At 40.4% G+C, this 16,255-nt stretch overlaps 2 long non-coding RNA genes across 3 annotated transcripts in view; both read left to right on the top strand.

The window, feature by feature from the left end:
* Window positions 1–15,342, top strand: part of LOC309380758 — a 51,110-nt gene extending 35,768 nt beyond the window's left edge. For both annotated transcript variants that reach the window (XR_014173114.1, XR_014173115.1), the window contains exon 3: window positions 15,232–15,342. This is a non-coding gene — a long non-coding RNA (uncharacterized lncRNA). The remainder of the gene's footprint in view (window positions 1–15,231) is intronic.
* The window catches only part of LOC309380730, a 745,666-nt gene that overhangs the window by 47,199 nt on the left and 682,212 nt on the right, over window positions 1–16,255 (top strand). The window lies entirely within an intron of this gene.

The raw sequence follows: 16,255 nt of genomic DNA, 5'->3' as shown, positions 1-16,255 counted from the left end.
GTGAGATGTTCTTTCCACTACATGTTTACAATGTCCCACTTCATCCTGACAGTCACCTTCATTAACTGTATTGTTGCAGGCCACCCCAATCTCTGATCAGTTATTTATTATTATTATTTATTGCATTAATATACTGTCCCATACCTGCAGGTCTCAGGGCAGTTCACAGTTCAAGATCAGGGGTTCCAGGAGCTTATCTAAGGTCAGTGTTTCTTTTTGGAAATGAAGCACAGTAAGAATGTGGGCAGAGATTGCTCCATTTTTGTTTTTTAAATTGCTTTATTTATTATCTATGTCATTTTAAATTGTAATTGATATTAATGCTGTATATTCTTAGTTTTAGATTTTATGATTTATGTGGAAATTGTTTTCCATTTGGGTGTGTACTTTTTGATGTGTTTTATTTATTGCTTATGACTTTTGTTACGTTGGTACAGTAGTACCTCAGGTTACATACGCTTCAGGTTACATACGCTTCAGGTTACAGACTCCGCTAACCCAGAAATAGTGCTTCAGGTTAAGAACTTTGCTTCAGGTTGAGAACAGAAATCATGCTCCGCCAGCGCGGCAGCAGCAGGAGGCCCCATTAGCTAAAGTGGTGCTTCAGGTTAAGAACAGTTTCAGGTTAAGTATGGACCTCTGGAACGAATTAAGTACTTAACCTGAGGTACCACTGTAATTATGTAAATATTGTCATGTTGTAAGCCGCCTTGAGCATTGTTTTAACTATGGAAAGGCGGCATAAAAATAAAATGATGATGATGGTGATATTTATGATATATTGGTTATTTACACATGTATACAACCTGAGCCTATGATGGAGGGGTTCACTGCATAAACACCCCAAAGGGTCTTGTTTTTCCCATAGGCACAGTCTTGGATTGAATCAGAAATCAAACACCATGCTCAGCATCTTTGACTTTCAAGCCTGCAGCCTTGTCTCTAGGTCACATCACAGCAAACTCTGCCCTCCAACTCAGGCTCTGCCCTTCTAACTATCTAAAAGCTAGAGGAGGGGTCCCGCCTATTTGTTGTCTGGTACAGAGCCCTCTTTCCTTTATTCTCTTAATGGCTCATCACCCAGGCGATCACCTCAACGCAGGAAGCTAGCCTGGCTTATATTTGGACACTTGCTGGCTTGATTGGATTTTAACACTCACAAATTCATGACAGTATTGATGGCAAAAGACCAGCATGGTTTCCAGGCTTTCATCACTTATAAAAGATATTTAACAGCCACATCACATTACGACAGTTGTGTCTCACACCAAATGTAAACCAACTGTGAGAAATACTCTATTAATCAAATGGGGAGACGCGATACGTACTTTTCCTTGTTTATTTGTTTTGTAACACAAGAAAATCTTTAACAAAAACTAATTTAAAATAAAAATAAGAACATGGCAAAAAACAGCCACAGCACATAACTCGACTGCTGCACAGTGGCGGGATGAATAGATCTCTCACTTTTACTTTCTCTCAACTTCTCATTTTTCAGAACTTAAGTTCGATTTGCACATATCCACATCAAATTACATTATAGTCTCACACTATATGGCCAATGTGCATTTATCCTAATATACTTTATTGTATGTATTACCCCCTAATATTCATGTTTTTACAAGCAACTTCCCCTAATATAATGAATTTTTGGGTGATCTTTACATTAATATATATATTTTTTATTCTTGAAAACATTTTTCTTCAGGGAAGAGGTGCACTGGAGAACTGCATCACAAAATCCAGAGAAGTGTAAATTTTGAAGGACGTTTGCTTTTTGGCTGGCAAATCAGGTATGTTGCCATTAAAATGTGAACTGAACCAAATTTCTCCCAAAATACAGAAAGGAAAAAGGAAAGAAATGTATATCACATGGAAACGAGCTAAGCTCAGCTCAGCAACCTGTTGTTTAATGTTTGAGACTTTCTGCAAAATAAAACAAGCGGACCAGACTGGAGTGACAACAAAGATGCCTTGGACACAATCTACAGAGCAGGCTGTTCCTTTGCTTTGCTGAGCTGATATTGTGTGACTCTTCTTCGTGTGTGGCCAGCTGACCACATCTCTGGCATCCCCACCTGTTCCTTCTCCACTGTGCATTCCAGAGACCCACCGCAAAGGACTCTGGAATGCACACAAGGTGAGATGTTGTCCTACAAGGTGAAATAGCTGTCGTTTTTGTACCACTGCTGCCAAGTGGTTCAGCCTTCTGTGCCTCCTGCATATCTGAATAGGAAATCTGAAGGATAAGGATCCAAGCGTAGGGCAGCTATCTCTAGGTGCCTCTTTCACATATGCTAATGGGAAAGGGGGGAGCTGGTGCAGCATGCCGCAAAGATAATGCCACCTGATGTGATGTGCCATCTAATATTTCAGAATGCATAGCCGTGATCTGATAGAGGATCAAGTTTACTAAATGTTGCTTTCCCTAAACTCTAGTTTTCGAAATCTACTCTGTCAGTCAAGGAATACTCATGCCAGTGTAACTGCATTTAAATGACACTCCAGCTTATCCAAGCATCTGATTATTTCAACAGTCCCAAAGTCCTCTGAGCCGTTTAGATAGATGCAGCACTAATAACATTTGCTGTGTTGCTAAAATCCCAGAAGTTAGAAAATGTGCTGGGAAGTTAAAATGAATTCATTCAGAAATCTCCCTAAAGTGCAGTGGTAAATCTAAGCACCGCAGTACAACTACAGGAAGAGGAGTAGAAGCCTGTAAATATATAGATCTTGAAGGATTCCTTTGCTCAAAATAACTTTTTGAAAATCCAAAACACATGCCAAGAGCGAGCCAATAAATGGTGGAAATTCCTGCATGCTAATGAATTTCTGGAGAGAAGTCATGTGTGTCATCCATCAAATGACTAGGAGTGGCTCACCCAGAGCTGCAGAAATCGCCTCCCAGCAAGAGTGGCACTGATGTTTAACCGGAAGGGTGAGGGAGCAGTGAGGCTGGGATTGCAGAGACACAGTGCAGCCCTGATCTCACGGTCACCTCACCCCTTCTGGCAAGTGGCAATGATACCTCTAGTGGGAGAGTATTGCTGCAAGCCCTCTCCCCCCAAGGCAAGCTGATCCAACAAATGACAGACAGCAGATTGAGTTTTTAATATTTTGGGGTCTTATTGAATTAATTAGAGAACACTTAAGCATAAGCTGCTGCCATTGAAAACCTGCTGGTAATGGCAAAGATTGCAATGACAAAAGACTGTAAAGCTACAGGTACGCTCCATGAGTCAACCTGGTTAAAGAGAGCATTAATAGATGCAGAAATGAGTAGGGTGCCTGACATAAGACAATTTTCAGAAGTTTTAGGGACAACTTTTGTATTGTGTTTTTAATATTCAGTTGGGAGCCGCCCAGAGTGGCTGGGGAAACCCAGCCAGATGGGCGGGGTATAAATAAATTATTATTATTATTATTATTATTATTATTATTATTATTATTATTATTATTATTAACTTTCAGAGTAGCAACTGCATTAGTTTGCTGTAGTAAAAGCAACAGCTACACTTCTGGTAGCTTAGAGACTAACAGATATATTGTAATTGTGAATGCAGTTAACAGTGGTTATCTAGAATTCATCAAGCAACGTCTGCAGTGAGAGTCATGCAATCTGTAAACATGGTGACGCTCACTTTAAAGCACATAGCTGCTGTATGCCCATCGGCACGTGGGCTCTCTAGAAATGTAGGACATGCTCATCTATCCTGGATGTTATTCCTAAATGGAAAGAAAGGTTTGTTGCCTGGATTTTTTTTGCATGCATGCATGCTTGTCTACTTGTTAAAGTGAGCAGTGTGCATTGTATGTGTTTTATAACCCCTGCATGGGCAGTGGCATAGCGTGAGTTGCCAGTGTCCAGGACCGCAGGGGGTGGATGGAAGAGAGGGAATGGCATATGCATGTGCATTCAACTGCCTAACAGCATCTGCATCACCTAGAAGATCACAGCCACAGAGTTAAGAAAAGAAGAGTTGTTGTGTTGTCTGAAGAGGTCGCTTCCTGGTTCGTATAGAGAAGCTGTTTTAAACGGAGCCCAGTGACAGAAGCACGCAGCACTGGGTGTTGAAATTTTACACCCCCTAACAATTTTGCACCTAGGGCAACCGCCTCCCGCAAGTGTGCCACTGTGTATGGGCATAAAACTACTTTGGGAATGGTTACAATGCTTTGCCTCCTAATTTCATTTTCTGGTGAGATGGGTTGATCCTAAATGAATGTTCCAAATGTCCACATGAAGGAAGATGGACTTGAAGGCAGCATGTGTGGGATTGGCATCTCTTCCATCTGGCTTCTCAGCACTGAGGAAAATAAGGTCATGCAGGTTCCTCCTCAACTGTATGGTGCACAGAGCCCTTTGATGGCAAAAGAAAAAGGAGCCATTCCCAGTGGCCAGCAAAGGACCACCCACGCAGCCTTAAAACACACGGACCACTGACTGATGTGTTTAATGAGTACACAGTAAATTTTTGAGCTGTACAGCTACATGAGCAGGTCTCTGAAAGACTCCTGTGTTAACAGCATTAATTTTTTTCCAAATACTGCTCTGCTCAGCCTTTGCCTTCAGAAGAAAATCTCCATGTGTTGGAATGGGAATAAAAAGACCAGGTAGAGAGGAACTGAGGACAGAAAATCTGGGTTTGAGTTCTTTTTTAAACAGAAGAAGCTATAACTGAAACGCATATTACATCCTTTAGGCTACATTAACTGTATTTCTTACTTCAGTGCTTTAAGCTCTGTAAAATGCTTACTGGCAGACGCATTCATCCGGTTTTAATTTAGGTTGCTTGGTTTAAAAACTAGTCTGCAGTCTTCTATACACTTGTCAGGAAGTAAGCCCCACAGAACTCAAGAGAACTTTCCTCTGAGTTGACATGCATAGGATTCTACTGTAAGATGCTGTGTAAACTCTTCAAAAAATCTACAGATTCGATGACATTGGTGATCTCTCAGTCTCTTTAGGCTGAGCACATCAAATCTGGAAAGGTAAATATTCAGGTTCTTGTCATATTCAGTGTTCTGATATCAGAAGTATAGGATTTAGGCCCCACAATTCAGTATTGTGTAAACAAACATCACTGTAAATGTGAGTCAGGGGAAATATATTAGCAGGTCAAATGCAGTATGGACTGCTTTTCCGTTTAGGAGAGTCATTTTAAATTGGATTAAATTTGCAGAGTACAAAGATAAAATAACCCTTCCTGGAAGCCATGGTGGTATAATTAGAAAGAGTGACATTTTGGAGATATTTGCTGTTGGTTGCCACTGTTCAGACGAACTTTGAAACGCCTCCAAAATAAACCTTCACAGCTCACTGCATGATGCTAAGCACTGCTGTCTTCTACATATTGGGCTATGGATAGAAAAATCTGCAGTTGGCAGAACCCGAAAGTAGAATTTGGTCAGGAAATGGTGCAGTTTTAGTTTATAAGTGTTTATATATTACCCAAATTAGGAGCAAGGAGTAAAGAAGGAAAATACTTTAATATATTAAGGGGAAAAGAAGTCCAGATTAATGATGGACATAAATATGAAGCTATTGATATTCAAAGACATATCCAATTTTACGGTGGCTTTTCGGGTATTAGCATCATTTGGATGAAGGTTTAATATTTCAACCATTGCTTTAGATTTATGTCAAGACATTCATAAAGCAATCAATGGTGCTAGCTCATAAATGTAACAGAGAAGATGGAGCACCTTGCAAAAAACATTCAGAAATCCGCATTTGGCTTTGGGGCGCGTTATTGTTCTTGACTCCCTGGCTGTTCATGGAAGTGGATTCAATTTTGTGTTTCAATTACAATGAGAAATGGCCAGACCAACGTTCATGTTTAAAATAACATCCATTCTACAAGTCCGTCATTCCAGTGGACTTGATTTTGTGGTACATATGTAATGCGGCAGACCAGTGTATGTTCATTATGGCAACCTCTTCCGTGCAATGGAAGAAACATGGTAATAGTTTCAGAATGGCTGTTATTACCATACTTCAAGAGCTCTTACAGAAAACCTATTTCCCACTTCATCCATTAGAATAAATTGTGGAAACATTTCTTTTGTTTCCTGAACTATTACCGCATGCTTTGGTTGGGCAATAAAAAGAACACAAACCCTCTGAATGCTTCTTATTCACTCTTTCAACTATATATTGGCCTGCTTAGTGCACCGGGAAAATAAAATGCAATATGGAACTTTAGAAAAGCCGTACCTATGTCCTGAATAGCAAATTGCACACAAAGTAAATGTCAGGTGCTGTGGTTCATGTAACAGATTGTGCCTTCATTATTCCATACAGGCTCAATGGCCAGGCACTTTCCTTCATCTTTCATGTAAACCATCACACAATTTTTTAAAAATACAGTGGTACCTCGGGTTAAGAACTTAATTCGTTCCGGAGGTCCGTTCTTAACCTGAAACTGTTCTTAACCTGAAGCACCACTTTAGCTAATGGGGCCTCCTGCTGCCGCCGCATCGCCAAAGCACGATTTCTGTTCTCATCCTGAAGCAAAGTTCTTAACCTGAGGCACTATTTCTGGGTTAGCAGAGTCTGTAACCTGAAGCGTATGTAACCTGAAGCGTATTTAACCACTGTATAAATATATATATTATTTATTTTCCATTTAATAATATACATTCACATCATTATTAGCCACTTTACCTGCCAGGCTCTTTAGAGCCTATCAGCTTCCTTCCCTCCCACCTCATGGCTTTCAAAATTAAGCTTTATATCATTGCATTTTGAATGTTTTCCAATTCTAATTTCATTTATTACAAAATAACTCAAAATTGAATAAATATAGAAAGGTATAAAGCTTCTTGTTACAAGTCTTCAGATAACGCTGCTAGTGATGTTAATTGCTTACAATAATCTTTTAGGTATCATATAAATTTACTCCAGTCCTTTTGGAATACTTGATCATGCTGGTTTCAGATTTTTCCTGTCAGCTTCACCAGTTCTGCAAAGTCCATCATCTTCTTCTGCCACTCTTTTGTTGATACTTCTTGTTGTTTCCATTTGGGGGCTAAAAGAATTCTTGCTGCAGTTGCTGCATACATAAAGTCTTTTATCTTCCTTTGGGTATCTCTTCACCCACTATACCCACTATACCCAATAAAAAGGCTCCTGTTAGGTAAACCACCTCATAGACTTGTCCTGGAACTTAGACTCATGCAGAATCATAAGAGATTCAACCATTCTTCTCCAGTCATTTACAAATATGAACCCAAGCCAGAAGGTGACTGGTTAATTAGCTCTGAACTCAGCATGAATTGGCTGCTGTTATGCTCGCTTTACATTGTTAGGATGACAAACTTTTGCCATGCCATAGGGTGTTCAACAGATTATATGAGTCTTGACGTCTGTGGCAAAATTCCTTTAATAAAAAAAACTCCAGAAGAAAATTATGTCACATGCAGATGCTTTCAGTGTGTGCGTTATAAATCCAGCACCCCATATCAGTCATCGTAAAACATCATGAAAGTGGATAAAATTCAGTGCAACCTTTGTACTGAAAATCAGAGTGGCTGGAATTGGCATGGGGGGGACGGGGGACGGACAGCGATGGCTGTTGCTTTCCTCACCTGCTTGTGGGTGGCTGAGAGACTGGAAGGAGGACAGCGAAGTCTGGAAACCTGGGGCAGAAACCTGCCCACTCCTTTTCCACTAAGTCTTCTAGAAGGATAGCAAATGAGAACAGCTTTGTGCCATGTGCTCTGGAAAGCAACACTCTGCACTGAAGCTTATTTCATTTAAAATGGCAACGACTGCAGCAAAGTAATGTACAACTACAGGTAGGGCTGGAGTGTGGGGGGTAGATTTAATTCAGCTTGCATTTAAATGTGAATTTACCCTATCTGTACTTTCCCGAACGAGATGTGAACCGAAGCATTTGTTTGAATGCAAATTTTCACAATGCAAAATTATCCAGTCAAGCAATGTGTACAAAAATGCACATGCTGAGATCAAGTGTGCATTTAAATGCATATGTTGGTGAAAATAACATACCGACACTATGGAAAACTGCTTTGCAAAAATGTGTCTATTAAGCAAAATTGCATACAACGATTATGAGAGATTCAAACTAAGATGCTGGTGAATTTTCATGAGGACTTAGCACTTTTCAGCAAACCTATGTAGAAATGTGGAGAACTGAATTTCAGATTGGAAAAATGAGAAATTAGAGGAAACATGATCAATGTCCTGGAAGCCCTGATTGAGGACTAAATGGAATCTACTGTTAGTATCCTTTGTAAACCAATTCAAACAACTTATTTGCTATACTGTAGTGTTTCTAAACCACGTTGGTGGTGCTGTGGTCTAAACCACAGAGCCTAGAGCTTGCCAATCAAAAGGTTGGTGGTTCGGATCTCCGCGACGGGGTGAGCTCCCGTTGTTCAGTCCCTGCTGCTGCCAACCTAGCAGTTCGGAAGCACGTCAAAGTGCAAGTAGATAAATAGGTACCACTCCGGCGGGAAGGTAAACAGCGTTTCCGTTCGCCAGAAGCAGCTTAGTCATGCTGGCCACATGACCCGGAAGCTGTACGGCGGCTCCCTCGGCCTATAGAGCGAGATGAGTGCCACAAACCCAGAGTCGTCCGCGACTGGACCTAATGGTCAGGGGTCCCTTTACCTATATCTAGTGTGTTTAAACAGTGGGGAAGTCTTAAAGACTATTAAGCAAGAAAGTGGATGAAGATCACTGCATCCTAGTAGGAAGCAGGATCATAATGAATTGGAAGCGGAAGTCAAGTCACATTCTTTGGGAAGCCTGTGAAGAAGGGTAAATCAGCATTTTAACACCATTCAAAGAGGAGAGAACCCAGGGGTGAACGTGGTATGGAGCAATTTCGTGATGGGGAAGAAGATTTTCACAGCATCCTTTTGGAGAGATTGAAGAAGGAAAGGGCATGGGGGCACTCAAGGCAGGATTCCAATGGTCACACAGAGAATATAAAGGCAACACTTAGAGATTTCCAGAACAAAGAGCAAAGGACGAAAATGTTCAGTTGAGGTTTAAACACTGCCAGAAAACATCCATTGGAGAGCTCAGAGCATTGTCTGCTGCTGTTCCAGTAATCTCTCTTTTATTCAGTAATGACCCAGTTGGGGACAGTGATTTTGGGGCAGCTCATCATTACCCACAGCAGGCACCGGCATTGCCGAGGCTTTTATTTCAGGCTGCTTTTTTGCTCCCTAAACACACAAAGGAGCTCATCTTTCTTCGGCAGCCAGACAATAGCTTGATGCCACTGCACTGACACGGAGTGGACAGAGGCACCCTGATCTTTGCTGATGCTTTGTTTTGTTTTGTTTTTTTCCTCTGGACTTTACACAAACAGGCAGAGGGAAGGCAGAGGCATGCAGAGCAACTGAAATGAAATGTCAATCGCTCTCTTGCTGGTTTGGTTTTGTACAGTCAATGCAGAAGTCAAAAAGAAAGAAAAAGGGGGAAGCTCACAGCAATATGCAGACAGGGGCTGGAGCGTTTGCGTACAAATTGGCAATAGTACCCAACTCCCGCTCCGTAGAAAGATTCCTAGCTTCAAATGGAGAATGCAAAAGCTGCCTTAAACTTCAAATATCCTGACTGTGAATTGAAGGGCATTGCACAGCTGGATCATGCCATGAAAGCATCCCCATTTGACTGCGCTGATCTCTCCACCAGGGACCCTAGCCTTCAGGACCTTTGATGGTTAATCTCTCTCCTTCAGCTTGAGCCCCAAAGTCCACAGAAACTGACTATAGGTTATTCTCAGTTGTGTTGATCCACCATCATTAAGATGCAGGTCAGCATGTTATGCTTCCAGGGGGATGGTCAAGGACAGCCTAACCGGAAAGGATGATCTTATGCGGGCAGGCACTTGGTTACCAAGGATAAACACAGAATACTTTTTAATCACATATTGATATTTTAACTAGGTCTTATATATTTTAAGCTGCTCACATTTATCGCAGTGCAAATTTGCATATCAGATAGATGGGCATAAATTTAAATAGCAACGCTCAATGAACAGAGGCATGAATATTGCTGGAGGTAGATGAATACTGAGACCTGAACCTTGCTCTTGGCAAAATAATATGCCAAGCTCCCTCATTCTCAACCAGTAAGAATGATATGTTCAGCCCAACTATGACATGCTTTTTGTAGCTCTGAAAAGAGAGAAAGACAAAAAAGAAATGAGGAAATGGAATAATATTGCCAATTTTAATTCCACCTACTCCAGCCAAGTGCGAGGTTCTGGAATACATGAAAAACATTTGATTTAAAAATTTAAAAAAGATAGTCTTACTGATCATCTCTGTGTGGGATGGGGTGTTTCTTTTGTTTATCTAGACCACACACTTCCACCAATAGGGATACTTAGGGTGGATTGCTCTCCTGTGATAATTCTCACCCTGTTTCCTTATGCACTGTTTAGGATATCACTCTGGAAGAAGCAACTATGTAGATGAGTAAGGAAGAAAACTGCATCTGTGTCAAGGAATGCAATATTTACTGATGTAATTAACCCCCCATTGCTTCCCCCCCATTTAATTTTTGATAACCTGATGCTTTGACTCTGTAATTAATATATTATTTTCTTTTGCGCTAAATTCTTTTAAACTATCAAATGTTAATTACACAGGTGGACCTTAGAAGCAAATATCCACACACAATGCCTCCTTTGAAATGAGAAGTATTATTTTGCAGCTCCTAACCCAGTTCCTAATCCATTTTACTAAAATGCAACCCGATAGACAAAACATAAGAAATGAAGTAGAGTGATTGTTACACCACTTTGTCTGGGGTGTGTGTGCAATTTTACAGTCCTTGTAATGATTTTTTAAACATTGTTTTTTTGTAGTTGTGGGAGATCAGTACACTATTTTGCTTTGGTTTACTAGGCAACAACTTCCATTACCAAAAAATTGTCTTATTTCTAGGAAAGACAATGTTTTGGCTAGAAGCCACAACCCATGCTCCTTCCACATGGATCAGTGATTCTCATGTTACCCCCACAACACAAGAAGTATTAATACTAGTCACCTGCACAACATAGAAAGTAATACTAAAGTCAATCAGAAACCCTATCAAAAGTGAGGCTATGACAGGAAGAATGCCGGCCCAGTTGACATGCCTGCATTGCTTTCTTGCTTTACATCCATGCAGTAGGAGTAATACCAGTTTGTCCAGCCTCTTGCGATTAACTGAATTTGAGGGACGCGGGTGGCACTATAGTCTAAACCACCGAGCTTCTTGGGCTTGCCGACTGGAAAGTTGACAGTTCAAACCCCTGTGATGGGGTGAGCTCCCATTGCTCTGTCCCAGCTCCTGCCAGCCTAGCACTTCAAAAGTACGCAAATTCAAGTAGATAAATAGGTACCACTGTGGCGGGAAGGTAAATGGTGAATGAAAGCCTTGTTCATTATGTCACCAAATTCGGAATGGAATAGAGCTTGGGCAGGATGGTGGTGCTTGGAGAGATAGAAACAAAGCTAAGCAACTGAAGGAAGACTGCTGGTAATAGAGGTGGCTGTGTATATCAGGCATAGCACAGAAACAGAGAAGAGAGAGTATGTTATGATACAGAAGGAGAAAATGAAAGGGGTTTCACAGACTGGGGTGGATTGACACACGGGAAAAAGCATGCTATAAATAAGTCAGAAATTAAATCGTTATAATGAGAAAAAAACTCTATGTAAAAACACTATAAAAAGGTTTTGTGCTCTCTGGTGCCATCTGCTGTTGCATGTTTATAACATATTCAAACCACTGGGTTTTTTTTGCTGAATGTAAATGTAGCTGAGTCCTGGATCAAAAGAGACCTGTGGTTTTGCAGACAGAAAACAGAGAACATAATACAGAGCAAAGAAGGGGAGGTTAATACAGAATGGGTTAAACAGAATATCCCACTTTAAAATTGTAGCAAATCAAACATAACTTTCAGTCGTTAATATAGTGGTACAACACTCAGTTAATAAAAACGTAAAAAGTAACCCCACTGGGCCATTTGAGTTGTGCACCTGTGTGAGGTTTCGCTTCGCACTTGACGCTGGAAGGAAGCCAGCTCTTATCTAAACCACCATCTCTCTCTCTCTCTCTCTCTCCCCCCCCCCTCATTCCTAACTGACATCCTGCAGAAATCCAAGTCTCCCTGGTTTCTATCAACTGAGCATGCTCTGCTTTCGCACAGACTCATTTCAGTTAGCTGGTGACAGGCCTTTGGCGGCACTCGCCCTTCAGACCTTGTGTGGTTGATGACAGTAAGAGTTTGCCACACGCAGCGATTTTTCTTCTGACTATCTACAGAATGTGCACTTTCTCCTGAAACAGGCCAGTGTGATACCACTAAGAAGTTTAATATTGAAACCGCATGCTACCTGACAAGTTGGGAAATAGGTTTATAAATAACACACGTATCATCTTAATCAGAGAACCAAATAAACAACGTTATATTTCATCCTTGGTTTATTTGCATTATCGCTGTGTTTCATGCGACACTGTGAACCTTGGCATAAATATTACTTTGAACACTTTAGTATCCTTTTGCTTGCAGAGGGGAAAAAAGACTTAACCCCCCCCCTTTTTGAGGGGGTAGACAGACTAGAAGGCTTATGTAACCCTAGGGAAGGAAGAAAGGTTGTTGCTAGAATGATAAAAGTTACATTTATTGCTTATTCTTTTTCACAGTAAATCATACAATTTTAAAACTCACCTGAGAGTTTCTAGGCTCTGCAAAAACCTCTCCTCTCTTAGAAACTTCACAGGTCTAATACTTTTGGTATAAGCCAAACACCTCTATATAAAAGTCAAATAAAATTCTTCAGCATCAATAGATTCCCCCCCCCCCCAAGTTTTATCTAGATTGGAAGCTCGATGCCCTTTTACTCTTCTCCCCAGTTATCTGCTCCCTTTGACCTTCCTAGTCAGTTCATCTATTAAGAATAATGCATGGAGAGAGCTTCACCTCTCTGCTTCTGCATACGATTCACAGGTAGTATATTTCAAAGTCCTCTGAGCACAGTTTCATTTAGTTATTTATTTAAGGAATTTATAAATTACTCTCCATCCTATTCATCTTAGAGAGATTTCTAATGTGAATAAAAACTGTTAACTGATGTTTCAAACCATTTTTTTTTTACCCTGCTCTTCAGTGGCTTACAAAGAAAAATAAAACAGGCATGGCAACCAACTTTTACACAAGTAGACCAACTGAAATCCATGACCATATATTCATTAATTTCAATGTGCCCATTCGAAGGAAAAGTTAGTGGGAAATGGACATTTTATGTTGTATTTTTATGTTGCGAACCTCCCCAAGATCTATGGGAATAGGGCAGTATATTACTACTACTACTGATGATGATGATGATGTACCAAGCATGAAGGCTCTCACCTTCTGTAAGCAAAACCAAATTTCAGGTATTTACTTTCTTCCTTTTGCCAGCTACTTAGCAAATTGAACCCATTCCATAACAAGGACTTGGGCAGCTATCATACTGCTTCCAAGTTTCATGTCACTTTTTGGTGTCCAAACTTGATTTGTTAGAATATTTGCTGCACCCTTAATTCTGATTTCTACATAACATCATTCTTGGCCATCTTCCAAAAATAGGAGCCAGAAAGACCCCTCTTTTGTTGTATGCAAATGATGCCGCCATCCTCTCTTGCTCTCGACCTGGCCTGAAATACCAACTGAGGAAGTTCTCAGATTATTGCTCTGTCATTGGGTTACCCATCAGTTATTAAAAAATCAAAAATACTGGTTTTTGAGAAAAGATTTCCCCCGTGTAAATGGTCACTAGAAGGACATAACCTAGAGGAAACCAAATGCTTCTGGTATTTAGGGCTTTTATGCCATCAGTCAAAGTCCTGGAACTGACACAGGCAGACCACCTATCAAAAGCTGAAGATAAGCAAAGTCACTATACTCCGATTCTTTTTTACAAGGGGAGGCTATGATGTTCCATCAGCCATAAGGGTTTTAAATGCAAAATCTGTTTCCCAACTTCGCTATGCTTCAAACGTCTGGTACAATGGTTCATTTCCCAAGCTAGATGGGTTCCAGGCAAAGTTTCTTTGGTTTCTATTACAGGTCCCAAACTGTGTCCCAAATTCAATTCTATTTCTGGAAACAGGTAAATGCCCACTCTGCATGGTGGGCTGCCTTGAGATACTGGCTCAAGATCTTAGTATTTGGCCTGGGGAAGGGATTATTAGTACATTTAACCAACAAGAAGTTTGTCAGCCCATGGCTGAAAACTATGGCCAGAAAAGCCACCACAATTGGACTGCCATCATCCCTCATATCATCTGGGTTATGACACTGCCCTTGAATCACTGAGGCAAAGGCTTTGGGACATCTCACATAGTGACCTGCGATCCCAATCTTATGTAATTTGTAACCCGGTCACAGCTGGAATCCAATATGGGTACGACTTTCAGATATCCTCATACCTTAGGAATTTGTCTGTACCTACCTATTGGCGTTTATTTACCAAAGCCAGACTAAATGTATTTCCCTCTGAAGTTCTAAAGAGACATCCCCTATCAGAATAGGTTTTGTTTATGTTCCCAGGACGCCGATTGTATGAAACATATTCTACTGCATTGTGGGCAATATGAGCAAGCAAGGGATCAACTGATCAAAGCCTTACTGGCAAATTTGGCGGGAAAATCTGAAACCTCCCATATTAAATATCTTTTGGAAGACAGGTCAACTGATATTATACTGGCTGTGGCAAAGTTTCTTTCAGAGGTTGTAAGAAACAAAGATCATTATGACCTAGATAAAACAAAATGACTGCATTGGTTTGTTCCGTCTGTCTGGTCGTTTTAACTGTATCTAGTTTTGAAATTGTTTTGTGGGTCTTTGGACAGCAATAAAGTTTTGATTTGATTTTTAAATATATATGCAGTATATAAATTTCAGTAGACTATGAAATTATGCATCATTACAGGGAGGGAGCAAGTGATTTCACAGATTATGAAGTTATGAACTATCTCAGAGCTATAACAATCTTCAGAAGAAGTTTATTTCAGATCTTTAGCTCCTTTTTATGCCCAGTGTTTGGAGAAGTGGTTTCCTAGACTTTGAAGTTTCCATTTGTGTTTCGGGGATGAATTTTTTAAGGGCTTCTCAAATGAAATTGCTAGTCTTCAAGAATTCTTTATGCATGTGATGTAATTAAATTGGGATTTCAATCACCCACATGACACTATATTCCATCATCTTTTTACAGAAGTCATTAACCTTCATTTCATCTGATGTGATCACTGAATGAGACCATATTACTTGGATTTTTTATTTTATTTTTTTACCGGCAAGAGGACAAATGACATCAGCAAGGCAGTTTCACTCTTATAATATTTTTTTTGAATGTTTTATGGTATTTTGAAAGAATTAAAATAAATACTGCGCTACAGATCCATATGTACTAACTATCCATCTGATTTCATTTATGATCTACAGTGTTTGGGGTTATTGCTCCCTGCCCCAATTTTCTTCCTACATTATCTTTTTACTCAGCTTCAGAGATTTAAATCAATAGCATGCTATAAACATTTCTAACACACAGCATGCATGATCCATTCTTTCCTCCTGTTACTTATGCACACACACAGGAACATAAGCAGCTAGCACAATGGGATGTTAGGGAGAATGTGAGGTCCGTGCTGCACACAGGTATGGGGATAAATTAGTTTGGTTTGCGTTTTAATGAGAACATAGCAAAAAAAAATACTTTCCAAACTAATAGGTGAGTACCAAACTTTGAAATTTGCACGACTGCAATCTTCCAGCCAAATAGTGAATAAAGAATGTGCATAATAATATTGGTAGTACAGGAAAGTGAATCCAAAATTGTATATATTAGTAGACATAACACAATTTTTTATGGGGAAATTCCTTGTGAAATATGAATATTAGACAAAATTGCATATAAATAAGGACCCCTGACCATTAGGTCCAGTTGTGACCGACTCTGGGGTTGCGACGCTCATCTCGCTTTATTGGCCGTGTCATGTGGCCAGCATGACTAAGCCACTTCTGGCAAACCAGAGCAGCGCATGGAAACGCTGTTTACCTTCCCGCCGGAGTGGTACCTATTTATCTACTTGCACTTTGACGTGCTTTCGAACTGCTAGGTTGGCAGGAGCAGGGACCGAGCAACGGGAGCTCACCCCGTTGCAGGGATTCAAACCGCCGACCTTCTGATCGGCAAGTCCTAGGCTCTGTGGTTTAACCCACAGCGCCACCTGTGCCCC

This window comes from Podarcis melisellensis (assembly GCF_964234715.1).
Source record: "Podarcis melisellensis genome assembly, chromosome: 11".
In the NCBI taxonomy this organism is placed as follows: Eukaryota; Metazoa; Chordata; class Lepidosauria; order Squamata; family Lacertidae; genus Podarcis; species Podarcis melisellensis.
Note: the sequence above shows the minus strand (reverse complement) of the source record. Positions and strands in the feature narration are given on the sequence as shown.